The following is an 8,722-nucleotide window of genomic DNA, read 5'->3' as shown; positions in this document are numbered from 1 at the left end:
GACCGTTCGTCCACGGGCTCGGCCCCCGGCCCCTTGTTTTCTAGGGAGAGAGACAGAGAGACCCGATCCATTTTCCCTTGGCCTCTAAAGCGTGCGTGTGGTCGAAAGGCGACAGAGAGAGGGGTTCTGGTCCAGAAAGCCCCGACTGCGCCGCCGCGGGGATCGGTCGGTTCCGCCCGAACCGTCCGAGTCGGAAAGGAACGGACAGCTTTCCTCCTTTGGGCCCCTGACTTGGGACCGACAGGGGAAGAGGAACAGGCCTCTCTCCCTCACACCCTGGCCCCTTCCTCCAGGACGCCCTCCTTCTAGTCAGCCCGCCTCTGGCTTTTCCACACGCCGACGACCGCTCGTCGGCATGGACCCACCTTCCTTGGGGGACACCACCACACGACTCTCCCACTCGTCTGCCTGCCTTTCGTTGGCGTCGCTGCCAAAGGCGAGGGGTAGGGGTGGCGGTGGCAGGGACGGCAGGGGCCCAGCGGCTCTCTGGCGGGTGAGGAAGTCTTGCTGGTTCTCCTAGGTCGGTGATCTTTCTCGATCTCCACACACATTCTTCGTTTGGGGAGCCAAGAGACGCCCTCTGAGGAATCCCTATGGCCAGGGTCGATCACTTACTCGCTCACTGCCTCGGCCTCGGCCTCGGCCTCTGTCAGTCTTGTCTCTCTCCCTCCCTCCCTCCCTCCCTCCCTCCCTCCCTCCCTCCCTCGTCGGTCTCTGTGTGTGGACGTCTAGGTGGAGGCGAGGCAGGGAGGCCACCCACCCACCTACCTCGTGGTTTACCACACGCTCTACACGGAGGTAGAATTCCCATCCCACCGAATCCATCCTTTCCACGGGGCACAAGCCAGTGGCCTTCGGGAGTCTCTCTCCCCAAGGTGGCGCATCCGTCATGGCTATCTATTTCCAGAAGGTTTCCGTTTCCATCCCCTCCCCCCGAAAGAAAAAACGGCCCCACTCCCGGATCTGCCCCACCACGATCACCACCACCGCTGCCGCCGCCGCCGCCGCCGCCGCCATCTGCTGTCGCCCTCTAGGGTTGGACCGTTCTAGCTCTCTCCTCTGTGTGGAATCGCAACGTAGGTCGCCTTGGATGTCTGGCACCTCTCACTTAGCAGAAGGTTTTGGAGGCTCAGGCTGGGCCACGCTTTGGCCCGGGTCAGTGTTCCGTTCCTCTGGACGGCTTCCTCGTTTTCCACGAGAAGGAGCCGTGAAGACGGAAAGGAAGGGCGGATGGATGGCTTTTCCCGTGCTACCGAGTCCCTCTCCCCTTTTCCCCAAAGCGTGAGGGGCGGTCGAGAGGATCGTCTCTGATGACAAAAGTCAGAGGCACCCCGGGTCAGACACCGTGCGAGGCGTTGGTGTGTTCTCGAGAGGAGAACACGTCCCCGTCAGCGTTTCCTGTCGTTCTCGTTCCGAAAGGATTCACGCGCCACCCCGTCTCCCTCAAGGTCTTAGGGCTGTCGTGCTCCGCAGCCGTCACGTGTCGTGGATCCTGGGCACCACCACGCCACCCCGCCCCCCCCCCCCCCCCCCCCCGCCATAGCTGTCGATCGCTATGTGGCACGCCTACGTTTGCCCAAAAGAGCAGTCCGATGGACAGCGTGGTGCTTTTCCCAGCAGGCAGGCAGGTGAGAGTCACCCCTCTAGAAGGTTTCCAAGCCCCGTTCCATTCTCAGAGGCAGCTCCTTTGGCCATCAAGGAGGCAGGCGATGGGGGTGGGGGTGGGGATGGGGATGGGGCAGGGGCCTCTGTCCCTCTGTCGCGGTAGAAATGATTGGGAAAGGAGGGACGATGGGCGTAGGTCGACCATCCTGGGCGGTGGTGCTTTGGGAGCTTTTTCTAGAAGAAGGAGCGAACGGCGTTCCCTGGGAAGGGAGGAAACCAGAGGAGGTCCCCCTCAGACCGACCTGGCACGAGAAGGACACACACTCTCTCTCTCTCTCTCTCTCCCTTTTCTTCCTGACTTGAAATCAGGAGACAAAACTCCCCTGCCAAAGGGGCCCTCCCAAAACGGGGAGTGAGGAAGACCTCCTTCTCTTCACGGCTGAAGTTCTCCCTGCCTTTCCTGGACGGGAAGGATAGCACCTACGCCCGCTGCCGTCGGTGACTTTTAGTCCCCCTGGAGAGGAAGAAATTCTTTCCCGTGGCCGAACCCTGGCGGTTCGTTCGTGCTGCAGAGGACGTGACCCTCTCTGACACACCCAGGAACCTCCTCGCTCCGGGTCGAGGAGAGGGAGTTCTGTTCTGTGGTTTAGAATGGTGCTTAAAAAGGGATGTCGCTTACAAAGGGTCCTCGTCCCCCTTCCTAAACCTAAACGGACGGCTCGGCTCGGAGGCGTGAGATACGTTTCGCATCCTCCTCGTCGTCTTCACTCAAAGTTTTATTGGAGTTTGGAAGATTTTATTTTTTGTCTTTCCTTTTTCTCCCCAAAGCCCCCCGGTACGTAGTTGTGTGTTCTTCGCGGTGGGTCCTTCTAGCGGTGGTATGTGGGACGCCGCCTCAGCGTGGTTTGATGAGCAGTGCCGTGTCCGCGCCCGGGATCCGAACGAACCGATGAAACACTGGGCTGCCTGCAGCGGAGCGCGCGAACTTAACCACTCGGCCACGGGGCCAGCCCCTTACTGGATTTTCAAAACAACTCCGGGGGCCGGCCCGGTGGCGCGGCGGTGAAGTTCGCACGTTCTGCTCCGCCGGCCCCGGGTTCGCCGGTCCGGATCCCGGGCGCAGGACCCGGCACCGCTTGGCGAGCCACGCTGTGGCAGGCGTCCCACCTGGAAAGTAGAGGGGGATGGGCACGGATGTCAGCTCAGGGCCAGTCTTCCTCGGCCGACAGAGGAGGATTGGTGGCAGATGTTCGCTCAGGGCTCATCTTCCTCAAAAATAAAATAATAAATCGATTCGATAAAATGTCAAATAACACAACCGCGGGATCACGCTTAGAGTCACCCTTGGCCCGATGATGCCACTCCCCACCCCCCCCACCCCCCTGCCCCCCACCATTTGGAGGTGCCGTCAGTGGGATTCGTTCCTGTTTGTCCATCTTTCTTCCTCTTTTTTTTTTTTTTTTTTAAAGACTGGCACCCGAGCTCATTGCCAATCTTTTCTTTTCTTTTTATTCCTCCTCCTTCTTCTTCTTCTCCCCAGAGCACCCCAGTACCTAGTTCTATATTCTCTTTGAGGGTCCCTCTGGTTCTGCCGTGTGGGACGCCACCTCAGCGTGGTTTGATGAGCGGTGCCGTGTCCGAGCCCAGGATCCGAACCTTCCAAGCCCCGGGCCGCTGAAGCGGAGCGTGCAAACTCAACCGCTCGGCCACGGGGTCAGCCCCTCCCTCCCTCCCTTCCTTCCTTCCTTCCTTCCTTCCTTCCTTCCTTCCTTCCTTCCTTCCTTCCTTCCTAAGGAGGAGGAGGCAGGCACTGTGTGAAGTCGCCAGTGAGTCTGTGGAAAGAGACGGAGGATTTCCCATGGGAAGCCGGGGCGGGGGACACGGACCGATGTCGTGCGAACTTGAAGGTGAAAGATCAAAAAACCCACACACGCCTAGAGCGGCGGGTTGCCCGTTAGGAGTTTGCTTGCCGGGCCCATAACGCAGGGCTCATCGATGAGCCAAACCGTCCGTGATCCTCAAGCAGTCTAGTAGGGTTAGAGAAAGGAGGGGGGCACTCTTTCTGCCCCAGATGAGGCGAGTTTCTCAGACAGCCACCCTGCCCCAACATCTTCCCTCCCTGCCTCCCGGCCCTTGGTGGACTGCGGCCTAAGGGTGGGGGAATTGAAGAAAGCCGTTCAATGGAAAAAAGCCCGAGGCCATGGGAGAGAGCTTCCTGCACTTGAATGAAGCCCTGACGCCAGGCCCATCGGAATGAATGGGCCTGACCTCCCCTCCCCCCTCCCCCCTCCCCCCTCCCAGGCTGGCGACTCGGCAGTGGAAGGCTAGGGGTTTCTTCCGAAATGGTGAACCGGCCCCCTTGTCCACAGGAAAACCACACACGGGTACAGCCTAGGCCGGATCTCAGGGTACAGCCTAGGCCGGATCTCAGGCCAAGTCGTCAGGGTGGCAAGATGATGGCGGATGAGAGGAAACTTGTTCTGGGACCGCACCGCCCCCCCCCCATCGCCTCTCTGGCTGAGAAGAGGGCTGGGGAGCGGTGAGGGTCAGGGGGAGAGTGGGGGCGGGGCCGGGACAGGGACCACCGGGCAGTAGGACGGGAGTAGCCCTGAGGCCTGCCTGCCTGCTTCCTTCCCTGCCGGCGCAGGGCTGAGAGAGGCACGGGGCACGCTGGCTCCTGCCCCTTCACTCATTCGGGAAGCCTCCTGTTGTTGCTCCTGAGGTGCCGGCTGCGGTGACAGACAGAGCAAAACTCCTCTCTCTGTCTATTTCTTCAAAGGCCCGAGTCTGAGCTACGACAGATTCCCCTGTGGCTCAACCCGCAACCTCCCATCCTGCCAGACCAGACCCCTTGTCTAAAAACCTCCACTGGAGGAGCTCTTCCACCTGACTCGGAAAGGAAACACCAGCCCCGCCTCAGCCTCACACCCACCACCACCACCACCACCCGCCCCCCCCCCCCCCGCCCCACTCTCCTCCGGACCCAGATACCTAACAGAGGGAACAAAAATCCAAAAATCCTGCTGCTCTCCTTCTACCACCTCCACTTCAGAAGAGTCAGTCTCCCCCGAACACCTCAGACTCTGTGACTTCCCGCGGCCTCCCTTTCCCCGTCCCCATTCTCTCCCCGGACGGGCCCCATCTTACACTTGAACGACAGCTCCACCGCTCGGGGCAGCTGGACACGATGTCCCAAAGTGGCCCGGACGGTAGCCTGGTCGATTCCAAAGGACCCACGCACGCAGTCGGCCATAAACGTGGTGTGGAGATCGTGGACGTTTGCGGGCCTCTGATGAAATCGCTGCTCCGGGGACCCCGGCGTCTAGGACCCGTCTTCTCCGTGTTCTTCACACCGTTGCTCCTGGGCCGGTTATTCTCTTCCCTCTCACTGACCTTAACGTTTTGTCTCTGCCATTGAATTTTGACTGTGCGAATGTGACTTGCCGCTGTAGGGCTGCGTGGATCTCTCAGGCATCCTGCTGTGCCGTGCGGGGGGAGGGGGGGGAATCCTTGGTGGGTGGGTCGATAGACGTCCCTTTGGTTGTGCCCTGGAGGGGAGAGACAGAGGGGACGACTCAATCCACCACGAACGCTGATGTCGCTCCGATAAACCTGTAGCGGTGATTCTAGTTTATGGCCCGTGTCCTGAAAATAACTTCCCGAAGGGCCAGCCCGGCGGCACAGCGGTTAAGTTCGCACGTTCCGTTTTGTCAGCCAGGGGTTCGCAGGTTCGGATCCGGGGTGCGGACGTGGCGCCGCTTGGCGAGCCACGCTGTGGTCAGCGTCCCGCCTATCAAGGGGAGGGGGATGGGCACGGATGTTAGCTCGGGACCACTCTCCCGGGGCAAAAAGAGGAGAATTGGCAGCAGGTGTCAGCTCGGGGCTCGTCTTCCTCGAAAAATAAATTAATTAAATAAATAAAAACAACTTCCCAAACCTCTCTGATAACTTGAAGCTTTGAAGTTTTGCGAGGTGAAATCAGGTGATAAAAAAGTCCACGGACGGGGGCGGCCCCGTGGCCGAGTGGTTAAGTTCACAAGCTCCCCTTCGGCGGCCCAGGGTTTTGCCGGTTCAGATCCCGGGCACGGCACGGACACGGCACCGCTCGTCGGGCCGTGTGGAGGCGGCGTCCCACATGCCACAACTGGAAGGGCCCTCAACTAAGATAGACAACTATGTCATGGGGGGGATTGGGGGAGAAAAATCGGGAGGGGGGAAAAAAAAACAGAAACGGAAGATTGGCAACAGGCGTTAGCTCTGTGAGGGCCGATCTTCCTCACCCAAAAACTAAAGTGAGATGAAATCAAATAAAGCGAAGGAAAAGATAAACCTATGAAATCCCATGTTTCTAAAAGTGGCCAAGTGTTTAGAAATTGGCCAAGCGACGGAATGCTCATGGGAAGGACAGTTCCTAATTGCTGGCTTCTTAGTTTTCACCAAAATTAAGGTTCGTGAGGGTTAAAAAATCTACTTAACAAATGCGATGAAAGCCACTAGGCCGGCCCGGTGGCGCGCTGGTTAAGTGTGCCTGTTCCGCTTCGCCGGCCCGGGGTTTGCCAGTTCGGATCCCGGGGGTGGACGTGGCACCGCTGGGCGAGCCACGTGGTGGTAGGCGTCCCACATATGAAATAGAGGAAGATGGGCACGGAGGTTAGCTCAGGGCCAGCCTTCCTCGGCAAAAAGAGGAGGATTGGCAGCAGTTAGCTCAGGGCTCATCGTCCTCAAAACAAAACAAAACAAAACAAAACAAAAAGCCACTAAAAGTGAATATGGGAAACATCTTTGTGTTCAAGGAAAGTGAGATGGCTGCCTTCAGGCAAGAGGGCCTAAAAAGTAAAGATCGTTTTGTCTGTGAAAAGGTGATCAAAGTTTCATGGGGAAAATAATCTGAGAAAAAGGCCTGTTCGTGGTCAAGTGGCCTAAAATTGGAACGAGTGGACAGATAGAAATGGCGAGCGATAGGATCTATGGGAGTCTATGAGGAAGCCATTGGGTGTCGGCCTAATTCGGCCTGACAGTGTTTTTCGAAAAGGGCCTGACGTGGCCGTCGAGCACGCATCGCATCCTAGATCCGCTTTACACATTTCCTACGGCAAGAACCAATGCCCTTAAGGGAAAGGAGCAGCTTCCCCGTGCTCGGGCCTTTCCTTAAGGAGAGGCATCTTTCCTTAGGCTAGGAGCGGATGGTTGCGCTCACCTTTGACCATCCGGCTCCCCTGTGACCACCCAGGCCCAGACAACAGACCTGCCACCCAGCAGTGTCTGTCGATCGCTGTGCCGACAGAGCAGTCTCGCGACTATCATCCAAGGGACCTTTCGATCCTATGTGAAACGTCCTCTCTGGGGGTCTAGAAGCACTCTGTACACCCCACTTCCCGGGCACCCTCTCTTCCTTCGGGAAGAAAGGCCCCGGGCCACAGTCCTCACATTTTAGCTCAGAATAAACGCACCCCGATTTTCACGGATAGATTGGTTCCGGATTATTTCCGTCGACAGAATGGAATCAAGTCAATGAGTTTCAAGATCGGAGGGAAGCTGATGCAAAATCAGAATTTGTTTTTCTCACTCCCGAAAGGATACTTTTCTCTAACTTCTAGTCTCCTCCTGATAAAGACATTGGAAAAGGTTTCTCTTGACCTCTGAGGGAATCGACACCAAAGACAGAGATCCTCCATTTTGTCAGAATGATTTCCTAGGCCTCCAATGGAGGAGGCCTCCCTCGGACGGGAGCTCAGCTTTTGTTTTGCAACAGTTTTCCTCTCTCTGCTTGCCTTTAACATCTCCTTTCCCGTTCTTCTTTTTTGGAAGGGAAATACGTGCACCGCTGGGGAAAAAAAAAAAAAAAGAATTTTCTAAATGACCAAAGAAGATCTACGACTGTTGTTATTTTGGTTTCACGGAGCAGTTCCACGTCCACATTTACTCCATTTTAAACACCCACACACACTCACAGCACGGCGCTGTGAGGATGTCCCGGGGAACTCGATTTGTGGAGGGAATGGCTGTGAGGTCTCTGCCCCCCAACCCCCACCATTTGGGTGCTTCTGCTTGTTGATGAGGACGGGAAGCCCTGCTGAAATCCATATTCTTATCACCACACGTGCATCTGCACCCATGCTCCCCCCCGTGTGTCGTCTTTGGGCTTTGCTGTGGCCCCGTGCGGAGGGAGACCTGTTTTGTGTTGTAAACTTTTCCGCGGCCAAGCGGCTCGGTCCTTTCCTCTACGACTTGTGGGCTCTGTCTGTCCGTCTGCCTTAGAGAGACCCTCTGGGCCGGAAGTGACAGGCTGCACACAATTCCTGACAGACTGCGGACAATTCCTCCGTCGTCACGGTCCTTCTCTGATGACGTGCATGGTTTCGGTTTGACAGCGACCCCCACCCCCCACCCCGCCGTGATTTTCTAAGTCCTCCCGGGAGCCCGGGAAGTGCTCGGGCCGCTCCGGGAAGCGGGGGCCGGCAGCCCCGGCCTGCCCCGTGGCATCTCCGGGGACTTTTCCACCTCTGTCCGCGTCAGCCAGCCGGCAGCCCCGCGCCCGGCCCGGCCCAGAAGTCACGTGGGGAGTCTGTCCCCTTCCTGGCAAGCCCACCCACCCCACCCCCCTCCCCGCCGATTTTCCAACACCTCCTTCTGCGCCCAGGGTTGCCCTGTGCTGCCTGGGAGCTCCGAGGTGGACACCCTGGGGCCTCACGTGGTGACCTCCCGCCCGCCCCAAGCGGGCCCAGAGAGAAAGAGAGAGAGAGAGAGAGACAGAGAGAGACAGAGACAGAGACAGAGACAGAGAGAGACAGAGACAGAGACAGAGACAGAGACAGAGAGAGACCTGACCCGGCGGTGGGCTCAGGCTGTGCACTCTCGCTGGCTGGTGACCCGGTTCCCTCCCGCTGACCCCTCCGCGCCGGTCGTTGGGCGCCATCTGGCGGCCGCTTTTACAGAGTGGCCCTCCTCCGGAGCCCCGGCGACATGAGCAAGGGATGGGACTCGCAGGACGTCTGTGTGGTTTCCAGTGTGGGGCTGTGTGGAACAGAGCTGCTAAGAACATTCATGCCCCGGATTCTGTGTGAATGAACAGGAACGTGGCCGCAGCCCCCACCCCGCCCCCCGCCCCAGCCCCCGG

At 58.4% G+C, this 8,722-nt stretch overlaps 1 long non-coding RNA gene across 1 annotated transcript; it reads right to left on the bottom strand.

Annotated features, from left to right (window-relative positions):
• Positions 1-4,752: 4,752 nt before the first annotated feature.
• On the bottom strand, positions 4,753-8,491 carry LOC139043651 (uncharacterized). Its single transcript, XR_011500730.1, has 3 exons — positions 8,434-8,491; positions 7,056-7,429; positions 4,753-5,153 (listed from the first exon to the last, which is right to left on the bottom strand). It is a non-coding gene; the product is annotated as an uncharacterized lncRNA (long non-coding RNA).
• Positions 8,492-8,722: the final 231 nt, after the last annotated feature.

This window comes from Equus asinus, unplaced genomic scaffold (genome assembly GCF_041296235.1).
Source record: "Equus asinus isolate D_3611 breed Donkey unplaced genomic scaffold, EquAss-T2T_v2 contig_312, whole genome shotgun sequence".
Lineage (NCBI taxonomy): Eukaryota > Metazoa > Chordata > Mammalia > Perissodactyla > Equidae > Equus > Equus asinus.
Note: the sequence above shows the minus strand (reverse complement) of the source record. Positions and strands in the feature narration are given on the sequence as shown.